The 19114-nt window shown below is 43.3% G+C and overlaps 1 protein-coding gene across 2 annotated transcripts in view; it reads right to left on the bottom strand.

The window, feature by feature from the left end:
• Nucleotides 1-19114, bottom strand: part of LOC122805610 (BTB/POZ domain-containing protein KCTD3-like) — a 2987990-nt gene that overhangs the window by 2586592 nt on the left and 382284 nt on the right. The gene's annotated exons all lie outside the window — the stretch shown is intronic.

Here is a 19114-nt window from a genome sequence, read left to right as displayed (position 1 = left end):
GAGGAAAGCCATCTGGGAAGTTGTATTCAAGATTGCTCCCAGGAATATAATTTAACAGGGTACCAGGTGTGATTTCTTTTCATTTATGGTGTACCCCAGACAAGTTAGCACCTTTTGTACAAATGCCAGATGATTCAAAAGTATGTCCTGGCTTTCTGCCTGAATTAGACAATCGTCCAGGTATGGGTATATTTGAATATTTCTTTGCCTGCAAATTGCAATGACTGGAGCTAGGCACTTTGTGAATACCCTGGGCGCAGTAGATAAGCCAGAGGGCAGTGCAGAGAATTGATAGTGCATGTAGCCTGCTTTGAAGCGTAGGTATCTTCTGCAATATTCCCCAATTGGGATGTACAGGTAGGCTTCCTTTAAATCGAGAGTTGCCAACCAGGTATCTTTGCCTAGCACAGGAAGCAACTGGTGAAGTTAGCATCTTGAATTTTGGAATCACCAAAAAGGTGTTTAGGGTAGACAGGTCCAGAATAGGATACCATGAGTTGTCTTTTCTTGGACCAGGAAAAGTCTTGAGTAGAAACCTTGTCCCATTTCCTCTTCTGGTACAGTTTGAACAGCCTTTATGCTTAAGAGAGAGAGTACTTGCCTCTGCCCACTGATTTGGGGGTAGATCTGGCTAACCGTTTGGGGTTGGTAACGCGTGGAAGTGAAATCTGTATCCTTGGGAAACTATATTTAAAACCCATTTGTCCTGGGTAATGAGTTCCCAGTTTTTTGCCTGCAGAGCAATCTTTCCCCCTAAAGGAGCAGTCAGCTGAGAAGTGCTTGGAAGTTTTAAAGTTACAAATAAGACTAATCCCAATGGGATCAAAACTAGTAACAATAAAAGAAAATTCCGAAAACAGGAAGAAGAACCGTAGTTATAACACTTCAATCACATCAAACCTCCAGAAACTAAGCGGTTTCACCATACAGTGGCTTCCTCAGAACTCTGTTCCTGGAGGTTTGATGTGATTGAAGTGTTATAACTACGGTTCTTCCTGTTTTCGGAATTTTCTTTTATTGTTACAAGTTTTAAAGTTAAGTCATTGAAACAGTTTACCAAAAGGGGAGTCTTACTACACCCTGATTTGGAAGTGGGAGCCCCCCACTGCTTAGTCCTGTGCATACCCTGGGACTGAAGCCTGGGTGTTCTGCTGGATCTGGGTTTGGACTAAAGGCCTGGAATAGGCAGGAAAGGACCAATTCTTAAAGGGCCAATGCCTACTAAATCTTGGAGGTTGTACTTTTAGGAAATCTAACAGTTTTCATAGACTTAGCTTTTTCTTTCATCTTTTTAAGAACTTCTTCTGCTTTGTTGCCAAACAGGCTGTTCTGATTTAAGGGAGAATCCAGAAATTTAGCTTTAACATGATCTGGCAAGGATTGCTCCTTAAGCCAAGCATGCCTTCTAAGTACAGACACAGTGACAACAGCCCTGCAAGAATCCTCTAGTGAATCAAAACCACATTGCAAAGTATGTTTTCCATCCTCTTCAGCAGAATATGCATTAAAGCCTGTATATCCTTATTTTCAGCACAATCAGGAATCAACATCATTTCCTGTTTAACCAATGCAATAATATGCTGCTGATACGTTAACATATGAAACTGGCAGTTTAAGGCCCTAATGGCTAAGGTTGCAGAAGTGTATACCTTCTTACCCCATCCATCCAGCACCCTGGAGTTTCTAGCAGAGGGGTAGGATTTTTGGCAGTAGTAGACTTAATGCCCTTGGGTCCCTGTGAAATGGTCTCAGGAGCCACAGTAGGATTTTTTAAAAAGGAACTTGTGAGAGTCAGGAACCCTGTAATATCTATCAGGTTTTCTGGGAGCAGGAGGTAAAGAGTCAAGAGCCAAGCTAGATTCCAAAAAGGCATCATCAACAATGTCTAGTACAGGAGCGATAGCTAAAGGCCTGTGCTGGGGCAGGAGTAAGAAATCCCTAAGCCTCTTTTTAGAATCAGAGTAATCCTGGCTTTCCCAACGAAAATGCTCCCTAAGGGTATGCAAGATTTCACCAAAACAGAAATCCTCTGGGGGGGGGGGGGGGGGGGGCAGAGGGAATAGAGTCCTCAGCATCAGAATCCATCAGAAACCTCTGAAACAGAAATTTCGGGATCCTGGTCAGAAGTATCATAAGCAAACTCAGTCCTAGGTCTCTTAGAGGGGGAAGGTTGGCTTCCCCTGACTAAAGTAATAAGGTCTTCAGCCATTCTTATCATTTGTTTTTTAGGCATAGAGGTCTGACCATGCAGTCTGGGCGTCAGTTTTCTAGGCATGGTTCGAGTTTTAGGACTTGAAGAAGAAGATGGGGTCGGTTTAATATGCAAGTCAGTAGGCCTGAATACACCCTCAGAAGCCGTTGCATGCACAGCGGCTCCGGACCCATCCAAGGTAGAGACATCTGCAGGTTCCACAGTTGAAGCATCTCATGGCATACCGGACTCCAAATGGGTCTCAGTAGAGGCCTGAGAATCTGAAGTAGCGGGTATCAGGGAAAGCACCTCACTGAGAGGTGACCTGTGCCTGACATATAAGGCCATGTCAAACCCAGATTTGATGAATATGCTTCACCTCAAAAAATCTAGATCCCTCAGAACCACAAGGGCGGGAGACTTAAACCTTGACACGGTTATAAATAGAACGTGCTGGAGGGACAGATTCATCACCCAGAGACTCCCTATGCTGTGGAACAAAATCCCGGTACATGTGAGGCAGAGCACCTCTCTGGTCTTGTTCAAGAGGAATCTTGACCAATGGATGGGAGATTGCAGATATACCCCAGGGATTACTTCAGCGTCACTGCTTGACAGAGGCACAGCAAAATGATAGGCATAGTTTTTATTCAAACTAAAGGGGTGGCGAAAGCCACATAACTATGGGCTAGGCTTATAAATGCCCTTGGGAAGATAGCCTAGTATGAACCTATGAACCTGAGTACCGGCGAACTGGCGACTGGCTTAGGAGAAGCGTCGTTGGCAGCTTTGGACCTAGGTGGCCTGTCTCTGTCTTTACCTTTGCGTTTTTTGGAATGTCGGTAGTCGGATGGCTTACCGAAGACATATCTGGATAATTGAACAGAGTAACAAAATATTTAGAAGCGTAAATATACAGAAGATGAACAGTTTGTTGCTTAAATAAGGCACAAAACAGACAGTGACGTACGTCGTGGTCAGGGCCTAGGCAAGGAATACAGTACGAATGGAAATCTTTATGAGGTACTTGCTTTCCACAAGAAATACAATTATTTACTTTTACTGACATCAGTTTAGAGCAAGAAAAAGTTTCCCCAATGGGGTACTTAGCTTTAGTTGAAGACTTCAGTTCTGAAACTCAAAAACAAAAATTTCAGGAGTCGGCTGACCAGCACTTGCAAACTGCTTCTGCTTTGTGCACCGCACGGCAAGAAAGACTGATGTAATGGCATCGGCTGCTTGCTTTATACCCCTGACTACTTGACGTCACAGAAGATGAGACAGCAACCGACTCAGGACCCAAGACTTTATTAAATCAGGCCAACTGAGGGCTACTGCAAGCAGATAACCCAAATGTGATGACTGCAACAGTGAAACATGAAGAAAATACAGTTTTGTACCTACCATAAATGTAGATGTCCGATAGGTATGCATCTGCAGTCATAACATATGGGTTGTCCTGCCTCAGGCAGCCCTTTGGTCGGCCGGATTCCAAAGTCTGGGTCTGGCCTCGGCTGATGTCGCACTTTCCCCGACGTCAGAGCTTCTGGGGTATAAAGGCATCAGCCAACGCCATTTTCCTCAGTGTTTCTTGCCCCAGATGCCAGGTGCCCTCTAGGAAGGCTAAATTTGGATAAATGTTGAAAAACTCTGCTGAAATTGCTGAAGCATGAATCTTAATGGAAGAATAGGACAGGCCATTGTGGAACAGTTCTGCTAAGTATTCTAGGATGTGTGCTAGGTTTGCCAGTGTGACATTTGTACCCTTTGATGCACTCCAAATGAGGAATCTCTTCCATTTAGCTAAGTATGTCTTTCTTGTGGAGGGTCTGCGAGCCTCCAGGATAATGTCCTTGACCCTCTGAGATAAGACAGTTTGGTTTTGTTTTAAGCAATTTTCCAGGCAGTTAGCTGCAGTGTTTTCAAGCTTGGATGCAGGGTCTTGAAGTTGTTTTGCCTTAGAAGTAGAGGCCATAGGGGTAGAGGCCATGAGTTCGTCCGAGACATGCTTCTCAGTAGCGGATACCAAAGCTGCCTTGGCCAGTCTGGAGCTATTAGTATCACCTTTGGCTGCTCCTCCCTGATCTTCAGTAGAACTTTGTACATCAATGGGAGAGGTGGAAAAGCATACACTGTTAGGGCATTCCAGCTGAAAGAGAGGGAGTCCACCCTCCAGGCTTGTGGATGGTATACTCTTGAGCAGAATTTCTTCAGTTGATGGTTGAGTGGGGAGGCGAACAGGTCTATCTCTGGCATTCCCCATTTGTTTGTTATGATTTTGAAGATGTCTCTATGCAGCATCCATTCGTGAGCATCCGTGGTAGTTCTGCTTAAGCTGTCTGCTAGTGAATTCTCTTTTCCTGGTACGAATTTGGCCTGCAGTTGGATGTTGAGATTCAGGCCTAGGTTCCAGAGATCCATTGCCATCTGGCATAGAGGGTAGGAATGCGTGCCTCCCTGTTTGTTTATGTACCATATGACTGTGGTATTGTCTGTCCTTATCAGCAGATGTCCTTGCTGGAGGAATGATTTGAATGCCTCAATTGCATGCTTCACTGCCAGCATCTCCTTTAGGTTTATGTGCAAATTCAGCTGGTCTTGAGACCATAGGCCGTGGATACACTTGTCTTCCATGTGTGCTCCCCATCCTAGGTCTGAGGCGTCCGTGGTGATGGTCTGCCTTGGTTGTGGTTTGTTGAAAGACAACCCTCTGTTGGACTGGCAGGCCTGAGCCCACCACAGGAATTCCTTTTTCAGGCATGGAATGATTGGAATCATGGTTTCTAGACTGAGCCTGTGTTGAGACCATACATTCCTTAGGTACCATTGTAGTTTCCTCATATGCAGCCTGGCATGTGGGATCAACAGTATGCAGGATGCCATGTAACCCAGGGCCTGCAGGACTTTCCTTGCAGTAAGCTGAGTTTGTCTTGTCAAAGCCATGAAGTAGACTGGGAGTTGCTTTTGTTTTTCTTCTGTGAGAAAAGCCATTTGAGTTATCGTGTCCAGATCCGCACCCAAAAATGTTATCCTTTGGGATGGCACTAGTCTTGACTTCTGGATGTTGACTGTGTATCCCAAGGCCTGTAACAGGTGTATGACATAGGCCAAATCCTTTATTAGTTTTGTCTTGTTGTCCGCTTGTATTAGGCAGTCGTCCAGGTATGGGTAGATTTGAATTCCCTGAAGCCTGCAATGTGCAATTACTGATGCCAGGCATTTTGTGAATACTCTGGGCGCAGTAGATAAGCCAAAGGGCAATGCTGAGAATTGATAATGCTCTGATCCTGCAAGAAATCTGAGGTGTCTTCTGCAATCTGGTCATATAGGGACGTGCAGGTATGCCTCCTTGAGATCTAGAGTCACCAGCCAAGACTCCTTGCCCAACATGGGAAGAAGTTGCTGTAGGGTCAGCATCTTGAATTTTGGCACAATGAGATATGTGTTTAGTGCGGACAAGTCGAGAATAGGCCTCCATTGGGTTTCTTTTCTTGGTACAAGGAATAGTCTGGAGTAAAATCCTTGGCCTTGTTCCATAGATGGTACCCTTTTCTACTGCTTTCATCTGACGTAAATTGTTGATTTGTCTTAAAGCCTCTGGCTTCTGGTTTGGTGGAAGGTTTGGCATTCCGCTCCTTCTTGGTAAAGTGTGGAAGTGAAACCTGTATCCTTTGTCTATTGTTTGCAATGTCCATTTGTCTTTTGTAATGCAATGCCAGTTTTTCGAGAATAAAGCCAACTTTCCGCCCAAGGGTGCTTTCAGTTGTTCCCTGGTAGGCGGAATCAGAGTCAAGTCATTGTGTCTGTCCTGTGGAAGTGGTTGTAGTTGCAGTTGTGGCAGTACTCCTCTGGTTGGCAGGTTGCCACTGACGACCCCTGTAGGCACCCTTTGATTGACCTCTGCCTCTTGGGCGTCTATTCCTGCCCCTCTGTGCTCTGGAGGTGTCTGGAAAGGACCAATTCTTTGAAGGCCAGTTTCTGCTGAACCTCGGAGGTTGGACCTGCAGAAAATCCTTTACTGTTTGCACAGATTTTGCTTCTTCCACTTTCTTTAGAATCTCCTGTGCAGAGGAGCCAAATAAACTTTGTTTCTCCATTGGAGCATCTAGGAGTTTAGCCTTGACATGGTCTGGCAAGGATTGCTCTTTTAGCCAGGCATGCCTTCGAATTACTGCCCCAGTCATAGCTGATCTAAATGAAGCCTCCAGTGCATCATAGCCACATTTTAAGAAATGATTACTGACCTGCTGAGAGTTGTGTACCAAATCCTGAAGGGACTTACGGTCTAAAGGTTCAGGTGAAGAAAGCTTTTTATTCAGCTGATCTAACAAATATTCCTGGTACTGTATCATATGGAATTGACAGTTTAATGCTCTGGCAGAAAGAGTAGCAAAAGTATAAACTTTTTTTTTTTCCCATCTCTCTAATGCTCTTGACGCTCTTTCAGAGGGTAGGGGGTTTTTGGCAGTGGCAGCTGCAACACCTTTTGGGCCCTGAGAAATAGTTTCTGGGTCTGCAGCATGGGCTTTATACAAGTGGAAGTGAGAATCCGGGACCCTGTAATATCTGTCAGGTTTGGCAGGGGCCGGGGGAAGAGAATCAGGGGCAGAACTGACATCATTGTATGCATCATCAACTACAGTTAGCACAGGTGGTATGGCTAAAGGCCTATGCTGTGGCAAGTGTAAAAAGGTCCTTAGTCTTTTTCTAGAATCAGAGAAATCCTGACCCTGCCATTGAAAGTGTTCCCTCATTGAGTGCAAAGTCTCCCCAAAGGAAAATTCTTCTGGAGGGGAGGCAGAAGGAATAGAGTCTTCTGCATCTGAATCCTCATAAGGTGAGTATGGCCCTTCCTGATGGTCTGATAAATCAGATCCATCCGAGGAGTAATCAGAGGAGAGAGGTTCAGGGGGTTCAGTCCTAGGCCTTTTGTCCGGAGGAGGTTGGGAGGCCCTGTCTGGGTGAGGTTGGGAACCCCTAATCAGAGATATAAGGTCCTCAGCAAGGCTGAGAATCTGAGAACTTGAGGAAGGTCTCTGAGAAGTAGATTTTGCAGGTAAAGCTTTTGAAATTTTAGCTGCTTTAGCCCTGGAGAAAGCCTTAATAGACATAGAAGCAGGGGGCCTAGCTGCCCCACTTGCAGGAGTAGAAATGTCCAATGGAATGGTGTCGGACAAATCTTGTGCGCTTGCTTCTTCGGTAGGGATTTCTGTAGCCGACTCAGCCGGGGCCTCTCTGGCCTCGGTTGTCGGAGGTATGATTTCGGTAGAAGTAAGAAATGAAGACTCGGTTTCAGCTGAAACAGAGACACTCGCGGTAGGCCTAACCGTGGTTTCAGCCGAAACCGCGGGCCGCGAGTGTCAGTCCTTTTCCTTGCGTTTTTTGGCTAAATGTGTAGTCGGAGTCTCCGACGGCATTTTATATGCCAAAGCGGATCCAAAAAACTCTTCTACAAACTCCGACCGACGTCTAAGAGTCCGTCGGTTGAAGGAGGCACAGGCTAAACAAGCTGATACGTCGTGGTCTGGGCCTAAGCAAGGAAGGCAGTAAGAATGGAAATCTTTATGAGGTATTTGTTTCCCACAAGTTAAACAATTATTTACTTTGTCTGACATCGGCTGAGGCAAGAAAGAGTCCCCAACGGGGTACTTAGCTTTTTTAGAAGTCTTCGGTAGCTGAAATCTCTGGATCTGACTGACCGGCACTTGCGAACAGCTTCTGCTTCGGGCACCGCGCGGCAAGAAAGACTGAGGAAAATGGCGTCGGCTGATGCCTTTATACCCCAGAAGCTCTGACGTCGGGGAAAGTGCGACATCAGCCGAGGCCAGACCCAGACTTTGGAATCCGGCCGACCGAAGGGCTGCCTGAGGCAGGACAACCCATATGTTATGACTGCAGATGCATCCTTGAAGGACATCATGTGCACATTTCATTTACACTTTTTTATTTAATTTTCATTACATTCTAGGCACAGTGTCATGCTATTTCTTCTAGAGGATGTTAGAGGTGACCTTGGCACTATTCCATGTTGCTTACCCTAACATAAATATTGCTGTGTATGCCACACTTTCAAATAATGCTCACTATGTTTGCCACTAGCAGTGTACTTCTCATCTTAATGCAAGTTAGGGATCATACACACTAACTCACACTGCTTCTGTTAATATTTGTTGGCACCTTAACCATTGTACTGATGTGCAATCTAGATTGCTCTAAGCAGTATATTTTCCCTCTGCACTATAAATAAGAGAGTTCTAAGCAATAAATCAAATTATATCATTTAAATCACACTACTGCATCTTCTGTGAATTACACAATGTGACTACATAAGGTTAGCATAGGTATGGAATTCTTATGCAATATACTGCACTGCTGTATTTACGTTTGCCCCGGAATACTGTGCAGTTTAAATTTTTGAAAGAGGCTGTTATTAATAATTAAATGATATGCAAGTTGTATGCATCCCCCCCAACACACACAAATGAGACACTGTGCCAGCATACGCTATCAAACTATGCTTACAGAAAAAAAAAAAAAAAAGCAAACATCCTGAGAGAGACTAAAAAAGGTGAAAATATTAAAGCATCCTTTCAGAGGATCTGTCAGCTTAATGTAAATAAATACTGTACAGCCTTCTTCGTACCATGGCAAAGAATATAATTCTTGTTATTCAGCGGTCTCTAACCTTTTTTGCACTAAGGACAGGTTTTGTGTAAAGTACAGTTTTGTACCTACCATAAATGTAGATGTTCGAGGATCCACATTGCTGCAGTCCTAACTATCGGGTAGTCCGCTGTCCAGTCGGCCCGAATACCAGAGTATATGGCTGACGTCGGTCAGGGCGCATTAGACTGACGTCAGTACGTCAGGGTACTAATGCGCATGACCGACGTCATATCCTCAGTCTTTTCTTGCCCCAGATGTCAGAAGACCCTAAAAAGACAAGGCCCAATATACCTGCACCAGAAATATGTACAATATATACAAAAATATATACAAAAATATCAGCATATAACCTCACCTACACAACCACCCCTAAACACAGAGGGAAGGAGGGAGGGTAAATTGGACTGCAGCAATGTGGATCCTCGAACATCTACATTTATGGTAGGTACAAAACTGTACTATGTTCTTCATTCCACATTGCTGCAGTCCTAACTATTGGGTAGAATCCCAAAGCAGAGGTAAGGGAGGCTGGCAAATCATAAAGAAGCAGGAGCTGACAACATGCCTTGCAAAATAGCTGTGGCAAAACCAGCCCTAGACTTAGAGTAGAGAGGAAGGTGATAATGCTTAGAGAAAGTATGCACTGAACTCCAAGTAGCTGCCTCCAAAATATCCTTAGTTGCCACCCCTTAGAAATGCTGTTGAAGTGGCAGTAGCCCTAGTGGAATGAGGCCTAATCCCAGCTGGAATCTCCTTGCCATGATGGGAATAACAAAATGCAATGCAAAACCCAATCCACCTAGAAATAGTTTGTTTTGACACAGGCTTGCCCTGAACTCAAAGCAAAAGAAACAAACAACTGCTGAGACTGCCTAAAATCCTTAGTCCTGCTTAAATAATAACGCAATTGCCTATGTACATCTAAAGTGTGCAAAATCTTTTCCCCTTTATTTTGGGGGTCTGCATAAAAAGTAGGCAAATGAATAGTTTGGTTTAAAGCCACACTAGAAACCACCTTAGGCATAAAGGAAGGATTAGTACGTAATGATACCCTATCCTTATGGAAAATCAAAAGGGCTCTACTGCCATAAGGGCCTGCAACTCAGACACCCTTCTTGCAGAAGTAATAGCCAACAAAAAAGCAGTCTTCCATGACAAGTATTTCAATTCAGCAGTAGCCGCAGGCTCAAAAGGTTGTAGAGTAAGTTTTTCCAACACAAAATTGAGATCCCAAGCAGGAGTAGGAGCTCACGTGGGGTCTTATATTCTTTGCCCTCTAAGAAACTGCTTGAACAAAGGATGCGAAAACAATGGTGGGTCACAATCATAGTGAGCTGAAATTGCTGCAGCATGAATCTTAATGGAAGAGAAGGACAAACCTTTGTCCAATAACTCAGTAAGATATTGAAGAGCCACATTCAAATTAGGCTCAGAAATCTCCAAATTCTTTGCTGTACTCCAAATTAAAAACCTCTTCCATTTTTCATTACACTTTCCTTGTACTAGGTCTTCTAGCTTCCATAATCACATTTAAAACTTGTTGAGGAAGTTGAGACCTGCTGTGTTTCAACACAGAATATGCCAGGCTGTTAGATGAAGTGAGTGAAGCTTGACATTGAGCAGATGACCGTCCTTCTGAGATAACAGATGTGGAATCAAAGGTAAAGGCCATGGAGGCTTCCTTACCAGACTCCTTAGTAGTGGGTACCAGTGTTGCTGAGGCCAATCTGGAGCTATTAAAATCATCCTTGGCTTGTCTTGTCTGACCTTTAAGAGCACCTTTGGAAGAAGAGGCAGAGGTGGAAAGGCATACACATGAAGATTTTTCCAACTGAAAGAAAGAGCATCCACTTTCCAAGCTGTGTGATGAAACCCCTTTGTGCAAAACTTTGGCAGCTGGTGGTTTAGTGGAGAAGCGAACAGATCTATGTCTGGAGTTCCCCATGACACTGTCAATTTCTGAAATACATGAAGATCCAGTTTCCACTCGTGGGGATCCATGATTTGTCTGCTTAACACATCTGCTAAGGAGTTCTGTGCTCGGCAGAAACCTTGCCTGAAGAGTTAGTTGCAAGCTGAGCGCAGTCTCCCATAAAATCATTGCTTGCCTGCATAGAGGATAAGAATGTGTTCCCCTTGTTTGTTGATGTACCACATGACAGTTGTGTTGTCTGTTAGAATCAACACCTGCCCTGGAAGAAGTAACTCCTTGAAAGCCATTAATGCAAACTGGACTGCTAACATCTCCTTCATGTTGATATGTAGATGCTGTAGTCTGGCAGGCCACTTGTCTTGTATCCACTTTCCATTTAGATGAGCTCCCCAAGCAATGTCCGAGGCATCTGTCGTTAAAATCTGACTCGCCTCTGGCCGGGTCACAGAGAGTCCCTTGTTTAGGTGACATTCCTGAGCCCACCACAAAAATTCTTTTGAAGGCAAGGTATTATTTGAATGACAGTGTCCAAATCCTGGCAGTGCTGTGTCCATACATTTTGAGATACCATTGCAGCTTCCTCATATGCAGTTTGGCATTGGGAAGCACCAGAATACAAGATGCCATGAACCCTAATGCTTGAAGGACTGTCCTTGCAGTCAGCACGGACTGATGAGATAGTTGATGGAAGTAAAGGGATAGACTCTTTTGTTTGTCCGGGGTTAAAAAGGCCATCTGGGCTGCTGTATTCAGTCTCACACCCAGAAAGCACATGTCTTGAGAGGGTACTAGACTGGACTTTATTTCGTTCACAGAATACCCTAGGCATCTTAGCACTGCTATAACATATTCCAGATGCTGTAGAAGGTCTTCCTTTTCTTGAGCCAGAATCAGGCAGTCGTCCAAGTAAGGATAGATTTGAATTCCTTTTAGCCTGAAGTAAGCTATCACTGGAGCCAGAACCTTTGTGAATACTCTGGGCGCAGTAGATAAGCCAAAGGGCAATGCAGAGAACTGATAATGAGAATTTCCAGCTCGAAAACGCAGATACTTCCTGCAACTTAGTCTTATAGGCACATGAAGGTAAGCTTCCTTGAGATCTAAAGTTACCATCCAGTGATCTTTGCCCAGCAGAGGTAAAAGCTGTTGTAACGTCAACATCTTGAACTTTGGAATGTCCAGATAAGTGTTGAGGATAGATAAATCCCAAATTGGTCTCCACGTGTTCCCCTTCTTTGGTACTAGGAACAGGCGAGAATAAAATCCTAGGCCCCTTTCTGATACAGGGACTGGCTGAATGGCCCCTATTTGGAGTAACAGAGAAATTTGCTTGTGAGCCTCTTTCCTTTGTGGAGGAGGAACGTCTGGCATGCCTTTGAAAGGGGCAATGTATGGAAATAAAACCTGTAACCGTGGTGAATGATATCCAACACCCATCTGTCTTGAGTGATTAAATCCCAATTTTCTTTGAAAAGAGACAGTCTTCCTCCCAAAGGAGCTGCCAGATGAGAATCTACTGGCAGCTGAAAAGGCAGGTCATTGGGTCTGTTTACGAAAGGACTGACCCCTGCCCTCACCAGAAGTCTGAGCAGGTGAACTCCTGTTCTAGGCCTAAAAGAACCTTGAGCTCTGCCCCTACCACGTCTAGACCTACCCCTAGACTGGGAATCATAAGCAGGATATGTCCATCCCTTAGTAGGCCAATTTCTACTAAACTTGGTGGCTGCACCTGCAAAAATCTTTAACAGTTTGCATAGACTTAGCTTTGTCCTCCATTTTCTTTAAAACTGCTTCCACAGGCGAACCAAACAACACATCAGACTGTAAAGGAGCATCCAAAATCCTTGTCTTAACATGCTCAGCTAAATTCTGATCCCTCAACCAGGCATGCCTGCGAAGAACAGAACTAGTGGCAGCCACCCTCGAGGAGGCCTGTACAGCATCAAAACCACATTGCAAAGAATGCTTACCCACTTGTTCAGACACATGAACTAAATCTAGCAACTCTTTACACTCAATACCTTCCGCCAAAGCATCCACCTTAGATTTCAGTTGTGAAAGGAGATAATTTTGATATTTTAGCATGTGAAACTGACAATTCAACGCCCTCATGGCTAAAGTGGAAGAAGTATACACTTTCTTTCCCCATCTATCCAAAGCCCTTGCCTCTTTATCAGTGGGAACAGGGTTTTTAACCACAGAGGCCTTAACACCTTTAGGTCCCTGAGAAACAGTTTCGGGTCTGCCCTAGGACTCTTAAAAGATACTTATGAGCTTCAGGCACCCTATAGTACCTATCAGGTTTAACAGGAGCAGGAGGCAAAGAATCAGGGTTCAGGGAAGCCTCTGCAAAACATCTTCCACCACATTCAACACAGGAGGTATAGCTAAGGGCCTATGCTGGGGTAAAACAAGAATTCCCTAAGCCTTTTCCTGGAATCAGAGTAATCCTGGCCTTCCCATTTAAAGTGCTCCCTCATGGAATGCAGAGTCTCTGAAAATGAGAAATCCTCAGGAGGAGAAGCTGTAGGAGTGGAATCATCCACATCAGAATCAGAATAAGGAGGATACTCCTGCAAATCTTCCGCAGAAGTGTCAGAAGCCTCTGAACACTGTTCAAAACTATCAAACTCAGGTTCCACCCTAGGCCTCTTATCAGGAGGGGGCATAGAACCTCTAATCATAGTAATCAAATCTTCTGCCATTTTAAGCATATGTTTCTTAGGCACAGAACCTGAAGTGCTAGGAGAAGCCCCCACTGAAGCTAAACTTGGCCTACCTCTCAAAGAAGTTTTGGAAACAGAAGGAGAGGCTCTAACTCCCTTGGGAAGAGAGGGAAGAACAGTTACCTGAGAAGCCCCCTCAGCCTGGCCTACCTCCTGAGAAGGCACATCCTGTAACAGTAAAGTCTCTGCCTGAGACTCCAAAGAAACTCCTGGCAAAACCTCTGGCTCCACTGAGCCTTCTAAAGAACCGATGTCCGGGACTGCCGGTTCATCAACCCTAGGCTTCGCTGTTTTGTCCTTGCGCTTCTTGGACGAAGCGGGCGTCGGAGCATCAGACGGCATTTTATAATTGCAACGCTTCCCAAACACTAACCTGGCACAGTCTAACCTTCTCTTAATAGTGCGTTTGTTAAACCTAGCACAAGAGCGGCATCCAACAACGTCGTACTCAGGCCCTAAACAAGGTATACACAAAGTATGGTAATCCCTATGAGGTATCTGTTTCCCACAAGAAATACAGTTATTCACTTTTTCTGACATCCGGTTAAATACTGAGGCAAGAAAACCAAAATGTTCCCCAACGGGGTACTTAGCCAACTCTGATTCGGTCTGAAACTCCGACTTCAGAAAATTTCAGAACGCCAACCTGCACTCGCAAAACTGCTTCTGCATCGGACCATGCGGCAAAAAAGACGGAGGATATGACGTCGGTCATGCGCATTAGTACCCTGACGTACTGACGTCAGTCTAATGCGCCCTGACCGACGTCAGCCATATACTCTGGTATTCGGGCCGACTGGACAGCGGACTACCCGATAGTTAGGACTGCAGCAATGTGGAATGAAGAACATGAAAAGTTTCCATGGATCGGCCATCACACACATATAATGAAGTGCATAACATTTATTTATTTGACATTTGTTTACCGAAAAGGCCCAACTGGCTAGAAGTCCATTTTCAGCCAAGACAAAAAAAGTGTACATTCTGCTTAACAGCGTAACATTGATCTACTATGGTCGAGAGGTACGTAAACTTAATGGCAACCTTATTGACCTTCTAAGTTTATAGGAGCAATATTTAAAATGTGTCCCTATTATTTGGTTATGTCTAACATACCTCTCAACTGTACAGATTTTTGCCTCATATTTTGGTCTGTTTCTCATAAAATTGTTTTCTTCTGCAAATCACTGACAGAGCATTGAGTTTTGAAGTCAGAAAATAATGACAGACAGTTGCGTTTCAGACTTCATACCCTTCAGAAAATACATGCTAATGCAAAACCTGTATATCTATCTACTTTCTAAGTTTGTAAGAGCAGTACTTAAAAGTATCCCTATTTTTGGGCCTTTGTCCCCCATTATTTTTAGCTTTGTCCAGATTTCTTGCTCTAAGAGGTTAAGAGGTATGTGTCCAGATTTATTGTGCCAGAGGTTGACTGATATGGTCAAGAGGTACATAAACCTAATGACAACCTTACTGACTTTCTATGTTTATAAAAGCAATACTTAAAATCTGTCTGTTATTACCTGTGGCTCTGTCCAGATTTATTGTGCAAGAGGTCGAGAGGTATACAAACCTTATTGCTGCTGCTTCCAGGGATCACTCTCACTCTTCACACACTGTCTCTTTGACACACACCCACAGACACACACACAGACACACACACAGAGACACACACAGACACAGACACACACAGACACAAACACACACACAGACACAAGCACACACACAAACACACACACAAACACACATAGTCTCTTTTGTTTACATGCATTCACTCACACAAGATCATTCTCTCTCGATCTCTCTCAAACAAAGTCTCTTTTGCTTTTATGCACGCATTCACTCACACATGCAGACAAAAACACACACTGACTTTTCTACTTTCATGTACGCATTCACTCACACACGAACATACGCAGACTTTTTTTGGTTTCCTTGAGCTTTATGTTACACTCACTAAACAGCAAAAGCACTGCTTAGCGAGTGTAAAATAATGGCTCGATCAATCTCAATGCTCAATCTCTTTCAAACACAGTCTCTTCTTCTTTCACACAAACATACATTCTGCTTTCATGCACGCATTCACTCACAAATGCAGACAGACAGACACAAACACACTTGTACACATATATATATATATATACACATTCACTTTATAGTTTCACTCTGTGCTGGTGGCCTGGTAGTTGGGGACCGCTGTTGTTATTGACAGTGAACATTTAACTGCAATTATTCCTCAACGTCTTTCAACTGATGTCAAGACACCAATCCTTCTGTGTACATGAATAAAAGTATTGTAGACAAATCATTTGCAACTGCTATATAGTTTACATATGCAAGCAAAGGACAAAAGAGGGAAACCTGAGATGTTTTAATGAACTTATATGCCAGTCAAGTGCCTTCATGGTCTCTCACTTGTATTATGCTGTGGAGAAATGCACTTAGAAAATTTGTTGAATGTCGGCATTAGGTTGTGCATCGAATATGTTGAATAATTCCAGAGAGTTCCACATTTTTTACTGTTTTACAGTTGCAGAAACAGAACAGTAAAGCTGAAAAGTAACACAGAACCTTTTTTTTTTTGTTTTCACTCAGCTTTAGCTTGATTTCCTTTACTCACCATCTTGTTTCTCTCCTGGCCACCATACTGATGCATTCACTTCCCCTTGCTGAAAGCGGTATGGCTCACTCATTCCTTGGAGGTGATACTTCAACTCTTTCACGGAGCATCTAGGGCTGCCATATTGACATATTAATTTCCCCTTGATGAAAGCCCTATGCCTCATTCATTCCTTGGAGGTGAGGTGTGAGTAGACCAGGTGCAGGAATGTCATCCATGCACCAGCAAATGGTTTTATTTTTTGGTCTTCTGACCACAGCTCTTGCCTGACAACTTCCTCACTGTTTGGCTTGCAATGAGCATTGCCACAGATGTGTGACTTGCTTCAAATGGTGATTGCCTCAGGGTTGTCCCCCTTTGAAGCTAATTCTCCCATGTGGTGCACAGTCATCCCCAAGGAATGTAACGTGGGGCTGTGCACCATGGTCATACACTCCATGCATCTCCCTGCAGAGAGGTGAGCTGGCTAAACTACATCACCCCCCACATGCATTAGCTGCAAACAAACATCTGAGCTGCTAACTGAACTTCACCTGCCTGGGTTGTAGCCATGCCTTTTTTCTTGTATGCCATTACATCTGGCTGGTTTAATGATTTTGAATTTACAAAAGTACTCCATTTTAAGATTTGGCACAAACCATATCAGAGAAGTGAGACTAAAATGGCTGGCTCAAATACTGCATATGATCTAATTTAAAGTTGCATAAGTCAGACAATAGAGAGAATCCAAATGGAGAGATGATAAATTCAGCAAGCAAGGGAGTGTAGTATTGCTGGAAATGAATTCATCTTTATGTCTTGGTGACTACCGTCATGAGGTGAACCCTGTTTTTACAGTCTCACTAAGATTACACTGATGCAGAGATTGTATTTTACATAGCATATCTCATGGACAGAAGTATTTCAACAATGCCAATATATTTTTTGTACCTAACTTCTGTTTAAAGGTATTAACATTGTTACATGAAGCTTTAGCCCTGATTAAGAACTTTTTATATGCGCATTCTAAAGACATACCAACCTAGTTAATATGATACTCCTCCTTAAGAGTGAACCTGCAAGCTATACTAAAAACTATACTGCAAGAGCCTTCTGACTATATAAAAACTATATACTGGAATTGATGCAGACAGAGTTTATAGTCATTTAGAAGAAACCTCAGTCATGGCAACGGAACAAAAAGTGTAGTAAAAGAAAGTCATATGAAACAAAGGACCATTTGTTGTTAAAGTCATAATGAACTGTAAAAAGGGGAAAAAATCTAATTATGGCATGGACAGATTACAAAAAAGCATTTGACAGCATCCAACATTCATAGATTATGGAGTGCTTATGTATAAGATACACCCCACATTGATCAATTACATTACAGTGACCATGAAGCACTAGCAAACACTTTACAGTTAAGCCATGATAAAGAAAGTATTATCCCAGGGATAAAAACTCAAAGGGAGATAGTCCAGGGTGACTCTGTCACTGCTGTTTTTTTGTCTTGCCCTTAACCCATTAAACTGTCTACATGGCATGGCTACAATTTGGCTCCCTGACAAGAGCAAACTGCAAAGACTTCTCATCTTTTTTGTGGATGATTTTGAACCACGTAGTTCCATCAGGTGAGGAGCTGAAAGCACAAATGGAAGTGGTCAAAACTTTCTGAGATGATGCAAGAATGTCATTTGGTCTTGATAAGTATGCAAAACCAATATTTAAACTGGGAAAGCTGTGGCACCAAGATAATATCAGTCCAGGACAAGAATGTGATATAAAAGAACTTGAGCAGGAAGGAGTGTATACATATTTGGGAAATGATGAAGGATCAACAATAAGCCATGAACAAAAGTGAACATAACTCAGTAAGGAATATTTTAGAAGACTAAAATTAATACTGATAAAAACCCTGACTTCTAGGAACAAAGTCCAAGCTATAAACCAATTTGCTCTTTCTGTTCTAACTTTGGGGTAAGTGACTGACCCCAAAAGATACTGGATCACTTTATGGACAGGAAAACAAGAAGAATGCATCACACTTATCAAATGATGTATAAAAATAAGTGTAGACCAAAATTACATCTTTCATATTCTGAAGGAAGTATGGGCCTCCTCGAAACTGATTACATGTATAGATCCACAATCGAAGGACAGCATACATATCTGCTGACCTCACCAAATCCAAACATAGTGAAAATTTTAAAATATGAAGAGAACAAGTCTAAGATGACTTCCCTGCTTAGTGTAACAGAAGCATATCAGTGTCAAGACAGAATGGAAATCAAACCAGAAGTAGATAAAAATCAGGCAGCAAATGATATGCGTCAAAAAATAAAAATATGGGTGAGAGATCAGATGAAAAGGCAAGAAATGTGAAAAAGGCATAAAAAAAATTTCAAATATAGAAAACTCCCGGAACGACCTAAAGTTGATCAGGATCTGATGCAGGAATGGTTAAGGAGAGGTGCATTTAAACAAAAAGGCAGCATGCATTTGGAGTGTTTCTCCCTACTCCTCCACTGAAAATGGACTCTATCCCAGTCAGACATTCCCAGTAAACAAATGTTAAAATAATAAATATATGTGTGTATATAATGTAGATGCGCAAGGTTAGTTAAAAAAAATGTACACATATGTATGAACACACACACACACACACACACACTATCTTCTTTTGGCTGTTCCCATTAGAGGTTGCCACAGCTGATCATCTCTTTCCACTTCTTTCTATCCTCTGCATCTTGCTCTCTCACACCAACCGCCTACATGTCCTCTCTCACCACATCCATAAACCTTACCTTAGGCCTTCCGCTTTTCCTCTTACCTTGCAGCTCCATCCTTAGCATCCTTCTCCAAATATACCCAGCATCCCTCCTAAGTACATGTCCAAACCAACGAATCTTGCCTCTCTGGCTTTGTCTCCAAACCATCCCTCCTCAGCACGTCCAAACCAACGCAATCTTGCCTCTCTGGCTTTGTCTCCAAAC

The sequence above is a fragment of the Protopterus annectens genome, chromosome 6.part1 (genome assembly GCF_019279795.1).
Source record: "Protopterus annectens isolate FY-2018-M chromosome 6.part1, PAN1.0, whole genome shotgun sequence".
Lineage (NCBI taxonomy): Eukaryota > Metazoa > Chordata > Ceratodontiformes > Protopteridae > Protopterus > Protopterus annectens.
Note: the sequence above shows the minus strand (reverse complement) of the source record. Positions and strands in the feature narration are given on the sequence as shown.